Genomic DNA, 13,364 nt, shown 5'->3' with positions numbered 1-13,364 from the left:
ATTATATTTCATATATTACATAGAGTTAACTCTCATCCTTCTGTGGCATAAAACATAACGATCCTTCCCACATCTACATAAATAAACCTCCCCACCCTTTATCTTTGCAAATCACTGTGACATAGCTCCCAGACTAGACACTCCATTAAATTGATGAGTAAATAAATTAAAGAGACCAGCAGTCCTTTCTAATTTATATGCTACTTAAAGGTGTTATAAAACAAAACTTGCTTTTAATATTTCCGGGCACTCCACTCATCTAAATTAAATAAAATTCACATAGTTGATGGGTGGAATATGCTATTTATATTTATGTGTCAGTAACTGCTTCCTTTACAAGTGGCTCACCTGCCGTCAAGTAAAGCTAACAGAAAGTGCGTGATTTTTCCACATCTGCCGCAAACCTGCAGAGGGATTTTGCTTCTACACCCATCGGTAGAATGCACTCCGTATTTCTTGGAATGAGAAACTCACGTATAGCCAGAGAGGATGACAGAGCTCTCATTCTCATCTTTCAGTAGGGTCTGTGTTTTTGTGTTTCATCCAGGTTTTTGTTTTTTATTTGGATTTTGTCCGTTTGCTCCTCTGTGCGTTGGATGGTTTGGGCTTTTTTTGTTTTTGTTTTTAATACTAATGGGATGTTCTTAAAAGGCTGCATTGCCAATGAAGATACTTAAGCTCTTGTTTTTCCCATTTCGGAACAATATCCCACTTCACTTTCTTAAATTTACTAGCCTTTTGTGGGTTTTCCCACATGTTCCTTGAGAAGGTTGGCAGATCTGGGATTTTATGAGAACTGCACGACGGGACTCTCTTTCCAAGTTTCGCTCGCGGAGAAGTTTCTTTCCAGCGCTCGCCAGGTTCCGGTCACAAGCTCGCTCTGCAGCGTGTCGTGTCAGGAGCCAATTAGAGCGCGTGTTCAGGCCGTCGTGCCCTCTTCTTTGAGTCCCGCAGCTCCTTCTGAATCCGCTGGGCTTTGAATGCAATGTTGAAATCTGCTGCTGCTTGACTCCTACAGCTGGTTTTGATCAGGCTCCTCTAAAGAGGAAGTTTCAATTAGCACAGCTCCAAATGTGCTCTGGAGGTATATTTTTATGACTGCTCGACTAATAGCACGCTTTGTTCCTAGTGGTGTGTGAGTCCTTAGCAAACACAGCCATTCGTGTGAGTCACCAAGTGACTTTATAGCAAGGCTAGGCTTTGCCAAAACCCAAAGAATGAGACGGCCAAATTGAATTAGTGGTTGAAACACATTAATTTATGCTAGATAAATGTTATTGTGGTCCCGTGGGCAAGTACTCAGGTCATAGGCTTTATGAACTATTTGCCGGAAGAGGGCTGCGTGGCAGTAAATCAGCTCTGTAGTGGGATTTTACAGAAGACTTAGAGCCACTTTTTCTCTCCTGTTCCCTTAAATTGCTTCCACCTCTCCCCCCACCTGTCACTGCCTGCCATGGAGACAGCTCCCCATTTTGTACACATTTTGTGATATTTAACGTATAAGCAGTCGGATTAATGATTTGTGTTGGTGCTGCCTGGCTCTGGTTGAGACGTGGCCATCTATTATGCCTGTGGCCCTCACCACAGGCAGCTGTGTGTTTATCATTCCAGACTACAGATCTCAGTGGGTACAGAGCTCTGGCTTAGCACCAGCTTTCAGAATCCGTGCAGCTGTGCGGTAAATGGGAACCTTGAAGTCTCAAACGGCACACACAACCAAGTCCTGACAGGGCTGTTTCTTTTCTGGGGAGGAATTAGATCCACTTAAGGCTGGATTATTTCTAGAGTAAGAAAAGTAGAAATAAGTGTTTTCTGGCTGCAAATTGTGGCAAGTGGGAGATGATGCCAAGAAAGAATTATGCATAAATGATAGTGTTTAAACTTGTTTTTATGTGTTTAGATGTGCCTCTGCCAAAAAACTGACAAGGACTCTTTGTTGGCATTTTTTCAGAGAGAGACCACTCACACAGTGAACGTTTTCTTAATAAAGAAGTAATTGTAAATCACTGGTGTCTAGGCACGTGATAACCAGTTTACCTTAAACATGATCTCTTGCGAAACACAGGGAGAACGACTGGCTGGGCAGAGTGATTCATCGCGGCCTCCCCCACTCCACAATCACCAAAAAATGCCCGTGTATCAGGCAAGGCCCTGGCAGACTGAGCGCGGTGGATAAGGGAAGGTGCTTCGGAGTTGGTCCTAGGTTTGAATACTGACACTGCCTCTCCTTCCCTCTGTGATCTGCAGCAGCTTGCTGCTCTGTGTCCTCACGTGTGGAATAGAGCTGACAGTAATACCCACTCTTGTAGTGTTAAGATTAATGACGTTCATGAATGTAAACCACGAACAAAGTAAATGGGGAACAAGGTAAGTTCTTAATAAAGTATGGTTTCTATTAATTGTCGATGTCACTATTATTACTACCGTCGATCTAAAAGAACATCTCTGCCTTTATTTCAATTTCCCAGTGGCTTGTGGAAGGAGCCGCCGATACAGTAGAGGTTGTCTTTTCCCGGCATTATCTATCCTCACCTGAAGAATAGTCAAGAAGCTGTCATATTCTGTTTAGCACATTGATCTTGACCTCCCTAACCTTTTGGTCCTCTTCTACTGTGATGTTGGGTTTTATATATATATATATATATATATATATATATATATATATATATATATATATGTGTGTGTGTGTGTGTGTGTGTGTGTGTACATATATATATATATATGCACACACATATATATATACACATATATATATTTATATATATATTTGAAGATAGCTGCTGACACTCATCTTAATACTTAGCATTGAGCAGAGAGGCTGATGCACATCTCATTTCTGTTAAATTCACCTTCATGTTGACAAATGCCCACGTGTGTATGCTTATAACTTCGCATGTAAACTTGTCCACAGTAAATTTTTCTCCGAAATTCAGCATGCATTCCCAAGATTAGACAAGATATCATCTACAAGTTGAAAAAAAAAAAAAAGAGAGAGAGAGATTACTGCTGTCATGTAATTGACTCCTAGGGTCTTGAAGCTTTCTAAATTAATTCAACCCTACGTATGTTTCTCTAGCTGAGTTCCCAGCCAAAGCTCATTCAAATGTTTGAATTTAATGTTTGTTGCTTCACAGTCATTACCTAGTTACTTGGGTGATTTAAAAAACAAAAAACATAAATTTAGTCAAAACTTTCTAACCTATCCGTATGTGTAACTTCATTAAGAAATTTTCATTGGTCCTGCTTTCCATTTAAATCGAACAAAGACTGAGTTCTTTGTCTTCTCAAACTCCCAAAAATGTTTGTAGCTCCTTTTTCCATATGTGCCTTCTGAATATTACATAAAATGATGCACATGGCTTAATTTCCCATGGCTGATCTCACTTGCTATGTCATCAAACAGAATTTTTTATCTCATGGGCTTTTTACTTTTTTTAAAGAAGAGTTAAGTGCAGTCTAAGGTGTAAATAGTTGTTGAGCCTCCATACCTGGGCTTTTGAAACATCTGTTAGCCTTGGTATTAAAAGTTCCACAAGAGCAAGGATACTGTCTTCTTGCCTCGAGGTGAGTCCCAGTGCCTAAAACTGTCCTCTGGAACACAAGCCCTGGAGTATTTGTTGAAATAATTATTCAGTTAATGAAAACTGACTGAATAATAAATTAATGCATGCCTACTCCATGTTTTTGACTTTCCCTTCAAGTTATGTTTTATCCACATATTTTTCCTCATTCAGATAAAACTGACTTTGCTTCTTAACCATACAGTTTTTATAATTCAAACCACCCCTTCAAGGATCAGTTTCTATGAAAAAAAAAAATTGGAACAGATAGGATTGTTTTATAGTAAATGGTGACATTTACGTAAAAATTTATCTCGTCCCAAGGACACTGATTTTTAAACTATTACCAATACATGTGGTTTCCTGTGGCACTTTTTGAATAGTCCATAGTGGTAAGAAGAGTCCTTGTTATATTAAAAGACTATGGTCCAGTGTGTAACATCATGAGTAGCATCTGTCTGGGGCCAGAAGTCATGGGGGTTCAAAAGCTTCCCATGGAGATGGCTAATCAATAAAAGTTCTATGTTCAGGATTTTGTACATTTTGTTAATTAGGCCAAAGCAATAGGCCTTTGTGGCAATTATTCAGACAGTGATGTAAAAAGATAGCCTGACAAACAAACCTCCATAATCCACTTACGTCTCACAGAAGCCAAAGGGTTGGAAAAGCCTATTAACAAGCTCCCTGCCTGTCTGTTTGGAGACATTGTTAAATCGAGAGTCTCAGCACCTGAGGCGGTCTGTTAATAAAGATCGTTTGTAGCAGATTTCTGTTCTATTAAGAATGGACATAAAACAGCATAATTTAAAACATGTCAATAACTCAAGGCAAAAATGCCAAACATAGTCTGTTCTGTCTTTATAAAACAGAGCCAAGTATACACAAGGAGAGTGCCAGGAAGGCTTCTGCTGACTGAGTTTAGAGATTGTTCGTGATAAATAATGTGATCCTTCAAGTTAAAACAACCTCTTGGTTGGGTGTCTGTCTTTTCTGTGCTAAACTCAAGGGATCTTTTTTATTTAAGGGCCAGTGAGATTCCTCACCTCCAGTCCTGGAAGATGCCTGGAAACCGGTGCCCTTTGTCAGCCTCGTGAATTCATAATCACTTGTAAGTGCTTCATTTCCCCCCAACCCCCCACCCTCATTCTTTCTTTCTCCTGAGTGGCATTTACTGGTTGTTTGGGAACAGACATTTATAGACAATGAGCTACAGTTGGGTTGTCTTCAGAAGAGTCACTGAAGAATCTAGAACACCAAGCACCGAGTCACCACTTATCTTATACATTTGATTAAATATGCTTGTCTGTTTTCAATGACTGTGCTGTATTTTTGACACAAAAATGAGGACCAGAGAGTCAATATTTCTGCAGCGTTTATCTGGCATTACTGTGTTCCAATGGCAAAAGCTGATTGATAGCATTCTTAATGAGCACGTTGGGAGGCTGAGAAAAAGTATCTAAAAGGGACTGCAGGGGCGCCTGGGTGGCTCGGTTGGTTAAGTTTCCGACTTCAGGCCATGATCTCACAGTTTGTGGGTTCAAGCCTCATGTCTTTGCTGTCAGCACAGAGCCCTGATCCTGCTTTGGACTCTGTGTCTCCCTGTCTCTCTGCTCTTCCCCCTCTTGCGCTCTGTTTCTCTCTCAAAAATAAATAAAACATTAAAAAAACATTAAAAGGGACTGCAGTGCATTGCTATAGATTGAACTAAACCCTGCCATGTTCAACAGGCCTGTAGATGAAAATTTAACAAACTCCATCTCCTACATCAGGCTTGGGTAGATGGTTGAGCCTGAGTGATAGTATCTTCTGTATTAGAAGGCCTCTCATGCACTGAGTGGTGTTTTTAATTAAATCCAGTAGGCTGAGAAAAGTGGTTTGGCAGTTTCAATTGATTTATTGTGTTTGTGACATCTGGGCCTGATTTATTGTATTGACTTGCAGAATTGTTTTTGGAAGCTCATCCTACATATTTTCATTTTGGTTTTGGGGACTCACAGGCTATAAATAAGTAGCATTTTCACTCTGTGGTGATTTTAGTTTTCTCTGTGTTTTTCTTATTTTGTTAAGATTGGAAACTTTTGAATTCATCTTGTTAATGTGATTGTTTGCAAGCATGAGATTTTGTGGTTTATGTGCATGAAGAGGGCTGATTTAAAAGTAGTACTGGGTTGGAGTTCATTATCAGCATTTCGCCTACATTAGTGGGGAGAGCGAGTGAGAGAGACGGGTGATCTTTTCAAATTTAGTCTATACGTTGACAAACTATTTGCTCCATGTTATGGCTTTGTAAACTTTAAAGTTTGGGTTTTAGATATAAGTGTGAACACCATGTCATAGAAAGTTCCTTTCCAGTGATCGAAACATAGCACATTCATCTGGGTGTTACAAACAAGTGTGACCCAACCCAAATTTTACTGTAGGCAAATCAGCTTTAGAAAGTGTCCGCTCCCAGACTCCACAGTGCATGTGTGAGAAGGGAGGGGAGATAAGAGTCAAGTTGCCAGGAGGGTAGGGAAGCAAGCAGGTCTCAATCAGCCTAAATATTTTCCGAGTCTGTGAATGAGTGGTTGCACATCCCAGCTACAGACACTGTAATGATGTGTTGGGCCCCCGGGGGTATGTCTCTCTATTCCCTACAGCTGGGGCCACTTACTCCTACCTGAATCCCCAGCCAGGGTTCTGGAACAAATCAGGGAAAATTGAAGGAGTCTAGGTAAGGCAAATCAACTTCAGGTCAGCCTGTGGCTTAGCTCACTTGAACCTTCTGTCTCAGTATTAGAAGCTGGAGTCTGTCGATGTGCCTTGTAGTCAGCCTCTTAGTGGTATTTAATCCACTTGGCACGGTTTCCCATTTTTTATTCCTGCGCTCTTATCTCTATGTCAGTAACCTATCTTGTTAGTCAGTAGCCATTCTTTCCGGAATGCCCAGAGTACTGCTGTGAGCCCAAGTTTGGGACCTACCTGACACTCACCACTTAATGCCTTTGGCAGACTCTACCCAGGACCTCCTACTGTCCAGATGTTTCGCCGTGGGCCATAGCTGGGTCCACCAACTCTGTGCTGTCTCCCTGTTAATCTAGGTTTACTCTTGTATAGGTGATTGTACATCTTAATACACAGCATGATCCATAGTCTTTCCTTGAAAACCCTAATTTTTTTCCTTATTTTCTTTTGTGGGTTTCTCAGTTAAAATAGAGCAAGATTGCTCACCACTAAAGCCAAATGGGGTTCATTTGAAAACTTTTAATTTATTCTCCATGGTACCTGATTGCTGCAGATAGCTCATAAATTTATTTGGTTTTTCTGGAGGTGGTTCAGTGGAATTCCCCAAACTGGATGAGATGGAGTATGTAAAAGCAAACTCATTTATGGGAGGCGCTTACTAAATATCTACCAACAGACAGAGATTTTAGCCCAGCGTAAAACCTGGGAAAACCTCATTCATATCAAACTCAAAGAGGAAATAATGCCAGGTGATTTGTTTACACAACTTTACTGAGATATACTCTACATACCGTTAAATTCACCATTTAAATTATATAATACATTGTATAATGATGTATAGTAAAGTTTTAAAAAATTGTTTAGACTTCAGCAGATTTCAAGTTCAGAACAATATCATTACTCCAAAATAGCCTGGTCTCAGAGAGGTGGTCAAGGTTTTATATGTGGATCATCTTAAACTAAGTTAATCATAGAATGATATTCTGTACATAATATAGGAAGAATGTACACAAAAGTTATACATTTAAAAACAGCACATTGAAGTGCTCACATGGGTGCTGAATTCAGATAATGTGGTTGACTTAATCCAGGAATTAGATTGCAGTGTAGCCTGCCCTTCATGCAGAAAAAATTCTGAGACTTAAAAATGACTGTTCTGGAGAAGAGTAAGTCTATGTGTGCACAAAAGTATGTCACATGTTAGAAAGAACTGTGGCTTCTGTGCTAAATCCAGATGAGGAGACACTTTCTCATTAATAAACATCAATCTGATTTACCTGTGCTGTGGACTCCCTGCACATACCTGCAAGGTCTTGTACCTGCAGGGTAAACACCAAAATTTCTGAAGCCACGTTTCCTAATGGACCGCAAAGAGCCAGCCTTGAAAGTATAGCATAAAGAGAAGCTAGAAAGAATCTTCTCAGTAGGAAGTGTGCAGCTCTACACTGTCAGAGATAATGATCCTCATGGTGTTTTTCTCTTGTGACCCTACCCAGTAGGCAAGGGACTATACTAGCAAGATACCGAGAATTTAAAAATTTGGTTCATAGTTTACGTCTGGGTTTAGTAAAGCATCTGTTCTGAGAAACTAAAGAATTCATCTGAATTATTCAAAATAAAAGGCTGAGTCTTGGCTTTTACTATCACTAAAACATGATACCTAAGAAATAGCAGTGATCTGGAGGAAGAGGTTTCCTTGGCAGGCTTCCCAATCTTGTTTACAAGAGTTTTTCAAGCAATTTTATTTTTTATGAACAAGACTATTAGACCAGGAGGGGAAATGCATAATTAGGTGTTGAACCTTGAAGCGTTTATAATCTAGTTGAAGAAGTAAAGTGTGCTTCCCCTGGACAAATTATTAGATAATTTGTCCTACAATAAGAGTAGGAAGGGCCTTCTTTTAAAGGCCCTTATTGTAGGAAGGGCCTTCTTTTAAATAACTGTGGCAGTGATTGGATTTAAACAATATTTACTAATATGGACACTCTGTGATATCTGATAATTGTGGTCAGGACAAAAGCTACCTAGATTCACTGCTCCCCGGTTTCATTTCCATGTCTTCATCTTCCACCCAAATCCCCCCGTTACCTCTAGGGAAAGAGAAAGTTTCCTGTTATTGAGTTGATCAGGTATGTAGTCAGCTCTTATTTTTACCGGATTAATGGCTTTGAAAAGAAGAAACAAAGATGCTCAACAAGGGTGACAACTAAATGCCCCTGAATCAACTGTTCATTTTTTCTACAAAATGTTCATCTTCTTATGCAGACATATATATTTTCTCAGGGAAAGACCATGATGTTGTAGTCTTGGTAAAATCCTGGCACCTTGTGATTCAAATGTATGCTTATCTCTGTAGCTCTTCAAGACATATTAGCACCTTTTCCCCCTCCCTACTTTCACTTTTTATAAATCATGGGTTGAGTATGTGCTGACACACTAGCACATTGTTATTACAGAAATCGGTTTTCCTCTTATCTCATTCAGCCACTAAAGCATTTGTTTTAAAAGTGACAATTGATATCTATAAGCCTATGGATGCAAGGGTCATTTATTATAGGGCCCATGATTTATCTACAGCATTGGGTCTTATGGACCATGGCATTTTGCAAAATTCGACTGATTGGATTCTGTATAACATCAAATTTTATCTCCGTAGGAGTAAAAGTCTAGCTCTCTTAGGTGGATATCTAACTAAACACTCACTAATGATGGATGTAACAGGACAAGAGTCTATTTTATCTTGAGTTTTGTTTCCACAAACCGTCTCAAACTCAGCAGGCAACTATTTGGGGGAGTATAGTCTCCCAGTGAAAGTCTTTGATTCACTTTCTGCTTTGATGAAGTGTTCTTGGAGCCACCTCCTCAACACAATTGTTTCATGGTTTTTTGCCTTCAGTTGAAATGCAAAATACTTTCTAATGGTTATCAGTGATGAAAGAATTTATCAATACAAGCTTATTTCTATCCATTTCTTCTAATTCCAATTTAATAAGTTTGTCTTACAGGGAAAAATTAGGTATCAGGACATTTGGGAAGGAACTTAAACTCAGAAGTGGTTCAAAATGTATTTACAATTTGGGTGTTATAAAAACTGTCCCCTTATTTTAGCAATAACTTGAGATTGTTGAGTTTTCTTTTTTCTTTTTTTGAAATTATTGACTCACAGAGTATGAGAAAATGCATTAAAGAACCTATCAAGAAATGAATGTTGCAAAGCTTTTTTTTTTTTTGATGGGAGGGAGTATATCTTTTTAGCTAATTGACAGTATTAATGATATTACTATGGAGATCATTGTCCCTAAAGCCTTGTTCCTAAAAATAAAATGTAACTGACTTGGCTTATGACCAGAGTCATTTCAGGCTAGTTTTCAATGAATTTACCACCTAAAGTTCTTGAATAACACCTGATTAAATAGGTTAGGAAGTAACTGGTTGGGAGTAGGACTTGCAAGTTGCAGGGAGGAGAAAGATCCTTCAGAGAGATAATACTCATTGATCTTGACATCCTTGAGATGTCTGGTCTTCTAACCCTTCCAACGCAGTTCTTCCAGGCCATCACTTTCTTTCTAGGTTCCGTGTTTTCCCTACAAATTGCTACTGTACCCACTTTGTCATTCCTGTAGCTAAAATACCTCATTCTACTTACTTTCTGACTCCTTTTTCCAAGTGACTGAAGAAGGTCATCCCAAGAAGACTGGGTTCCCCTTGACTGGGCCTTCTGAGTGTCTCTACTGGTAATTGAAAGCTTTTATTCATGCAGCTTGGCTTGTCCCTTCCTCATTCCATTCTTGTGTCTTCTCTGCAGCCATCTGCCAGGTAGGTTTCCTAGACATGTGGCAAGGACTGGAATCCAGTACCTCCTGAGATCACTCTTTCTGTTCATGTACAGATCCTATTGCTAGCAAGAGCTTCCTTGGGATGCATTTTAGTCTGTGTCCTGTAGCTTCTGCCAGTAGGTCCTACTTTAGCACTTAGGTGATTATGGAGAATTTGAGACTTTAACCCAAATATCAGCTCATTATTGGGAATACTTATTGAAAATCCCTGTCCTCCCTAATTACCTTTCCTCTACTCTACCAATTCCTTTATGAATTTGCTCAGGTTCACCTTATACCACATAAATTAAAATAAAGCCTCTTCTTAGCCCTGCTACTTTCCAAACAACCACACAATCCGGTGCCATCTTTTTTCTGTCAAGTTATTTTACCAAATTTGTATAATTGGTCTATGTTTTGCAATAATTTTTATAAGCTACAAAGGTGCTATTTAGCATAGTGTTTTTTGAATTTGAAATAAGCCTAGTAGTTAACAGATTTCCAAAAGTAGCAATGGTTAAGATTTGATAGAAACTAATATATGAAATTAGAACAAAAAGTTGATATTGTCTAATGGATGAATGCATATATCTGGTCTAATCTCTTTGCATTCAGGAAGAATCTTTTAGGAAAATTTTTGTCCTTATGTCACATTTAAATAACTCATAACCCTCCTTCCCAAATTCAACTATGCAGAATGGGAGTGGAATAATATACTATTATTAAAAGATGTTGTCATCTATTAAGTTTTCTGTGATGAGCAATGCATATTAATAATGTACTATATATATATATTTTTAAATCTCCAGTACTACAGTCTTCCTGTGAGCATCACTCTATATTCCTGTTGTAGAATGAAGGTTCTGATGCCTTTTTCACTTTTACTCCTCCTCTCTAACTCTTCATGAGATGGGGTCATTGGTAAGACACACGAAAAAAGAGAGAGGCTGTTACCATGAAACTATGTAATAGTATTTTTTAAATAATAAGTATTTAAATAAAGGTTTCTTTGTTGCGTGGATATGTTGCTCTGGGAAGTCTAAGCAACCTAACACACTCCAAGGAATACTGTGAAAAGCTACTGGCCTTTCCTCTTGAAGCAAGGAATGAAGAAGAGAACAGAGTTATAAAGCACTGGAGAAATATGAAGATGAATCCCACTCTTCAAAAACATGCCATAGCACACTAATTTTTGAAGCCAATAAATGGAGTAAAGAGAATTATTCATAATACAAAAATACTTCATCATTAAATGGAAGTCCTAACAGTTCTCTTGAACAAAGAGGTACCCTGGTGCTTTCATAGTGATTCACTGTCCAGTCATTTAATCCTTGAGATTTTCATGTCCTAAGATGAGCTATATCTGTAAATAAAGCTATATGTTATATGTCATCTACAAATAAAACTCGTATGTATAGGTGCACATTAAAATTTTGTGAAATACTCCAAACTCTAACATTCTCACATTTTAATGGATTTCTGTAACTCACAGGGACATTCTAGAGTTCTCTAAATTCTGAGCACCATATAAAGCTAAATTTGATTCAATCAGTTTTCCTTGATGGAAGAGAAAATTACTTAAACCTCTGTGACTTGTGATCTGTGATTGCACTCTGTTAAATGTGATTTGAAGGTCAGGTGTAACTTAAAGCCATGGAACACACTGCAAACTCATTACTTCATTTTAATTCATGTAGTGCCACAGCTAAGATCCCATGGATATTTGTACCTCTGACTCAGAACTGTGAAGGAACTCCGTCTCTCTGATGTTGCCTTATCATTCAGGCCTCCATTGATGAGACTGCAGAAGCCCTCAAAGAAATAAAAGTTCATGATATTCACCAAGCCATCGGTGGAAGCCCACTATTGCTGTCCTACAATGCAAGTGCAGTCACACAGAAGAGAAAAGTACCTTGTATCTCTCACCAGCAAATGAAACCATAAATACTGTCTTAACCCCATGAATTGTATAGTTTCCAAAAGCAAATGGGAAAAATAGCCAACAAGCAGGATTCATTACAAACGTTTATGAAGTTTCTCAACTGTGGAAGGGACTTTGGAATTAATTCAGTATAGCCTCTTGTTTTAGAATGAAGCTGACTGAAGACCAGAAAATGTAAATTTCTTGAGATTACACAGCTTCTTGGAGGCACAGCCAGGACAAGAGCTCAGGATTCCTGATTTCAGCCTAGTCCACTATACCAACAATTAGTTGCTAAGACAACTTTATATTCCTGAGATGTCTTTAAGTATAGAAAGCCAACTATGAGAAACATGTATTTGCCTAGACCATGCATTGCCAACAAGGGCTATATCACCTCCAGATTAGCCTGGAGATTGAAAAAATCTTAGACGTAAGATATGAGAGTGCTTTGTGACCTTCTGAAATGCCATCATAGCCAAGATATACTACATATATGGCTTCCAAGTTTCAAGGTAAGGGATGAGGTGGAAGAAGAAAAGATTAAGAAAAGAACATGTAGAAAAACGTTTAAGGCCCACAGTTCTTTTTTAAATCTAAAACTCATGGTTTTAGGGAAGGATCTTAGGCAAGTGGCCAAAACACTGCTCAGTACAGATCCTGGAAGCTCAATTTGTTTTTAGAGGTAAGCCAGAAGTATGCTTTGCTATTCTCATCCAGATTGGTGACCTGTGGTGAATTGTACCAGCTGGTTTTTTATAGAATTAAATTCAAGTCTTCGTCATTTTATATCCAGAGGACAAGCAAAAAAGAGGTTACACAGTGTTCTTGGTACTGTGAACAAGGGACATACACATAATTGCCGTAGGAATCTTGGAAAAAGGCTTAGTGTAGAGGAAAATTCCCAGGCTGTTTCGGGATCTGCTTCCTACTTCTGTCCCTTGCCACTGATTTCCTCTTGAGATTGCCCAAGCTGCAATATCCTCACCTATAAATTTGGATTTCTCTGTATGATTTCTCTGTCTCACATGGTACGCGTATAAGCAGTAAACCCGGAACATAGTAGTTATTAAGTAGATGATAATGTGTATCATGATTATTTTAGATGTGAATACTTTCAGAACACCAACAGTAGTGTTCTACATCAATTTATTTAGTAGGCAATTTGTTCTTGTTTCCCCTTTTGAAAAACTCTCCCCTAGTCTTGCCCCTCCCCCTTTTCATTCTCCTGCTTTTGACACTCCCTGTCTGCCTTTGGTTACCTTGTGTTCTGTTTGCTGAGCGTGACACCCAGTTCTGCCTGCATAGGGATACCTGAGCCAGACTGAATTATCGTGATTCGGC

General features: G+C 38.9%; 1 long non-coding RNA gene across 1 annotated transcript in view; it reads left to right on the top strand.

The window, feature by feature from the left end:
• LOC128315021 (uncharacterized) overlaps positions 1 to 10,345 on the top strand; it is a 187,321-nt gene extending 176,976 nt beyond the window's left edge. The window contains exon 5 of the long non-coding RNA XR_008297404.1: positions 4,585 to 10,345. This is a non-coding gene — a long non-coding RNA (uncharacterized LOC128315021). The remainder of the gene's footprint in view (positions 1 to 4,584) is intronic.
• The last annotated feature ends 3,019 nt before the right edge of the window (positions 10,346 to 13,364 follow it).

The sequence above is a fragment of the Acinonyx jubatus genome, chromosome A1, assembly GCF_027475565.1.
Source record: "Acinonyx jubatus isolate Ajub_Pintada_27869175 chromosome A1, VMU_Ajub_asm_v1.0, whole genome shotgun sequence".
Taxonomy (NCBI): Eukaryota; Metazoa; Chordata; class Mammalia; order Carnivora; family Felidae; genus Acinonyx; species Acinonyx jubatus.
Note: the sequence above shows the minus strand (reverse complement) of the source record. Positions and strands in the feature narration are given on the sequence as shown.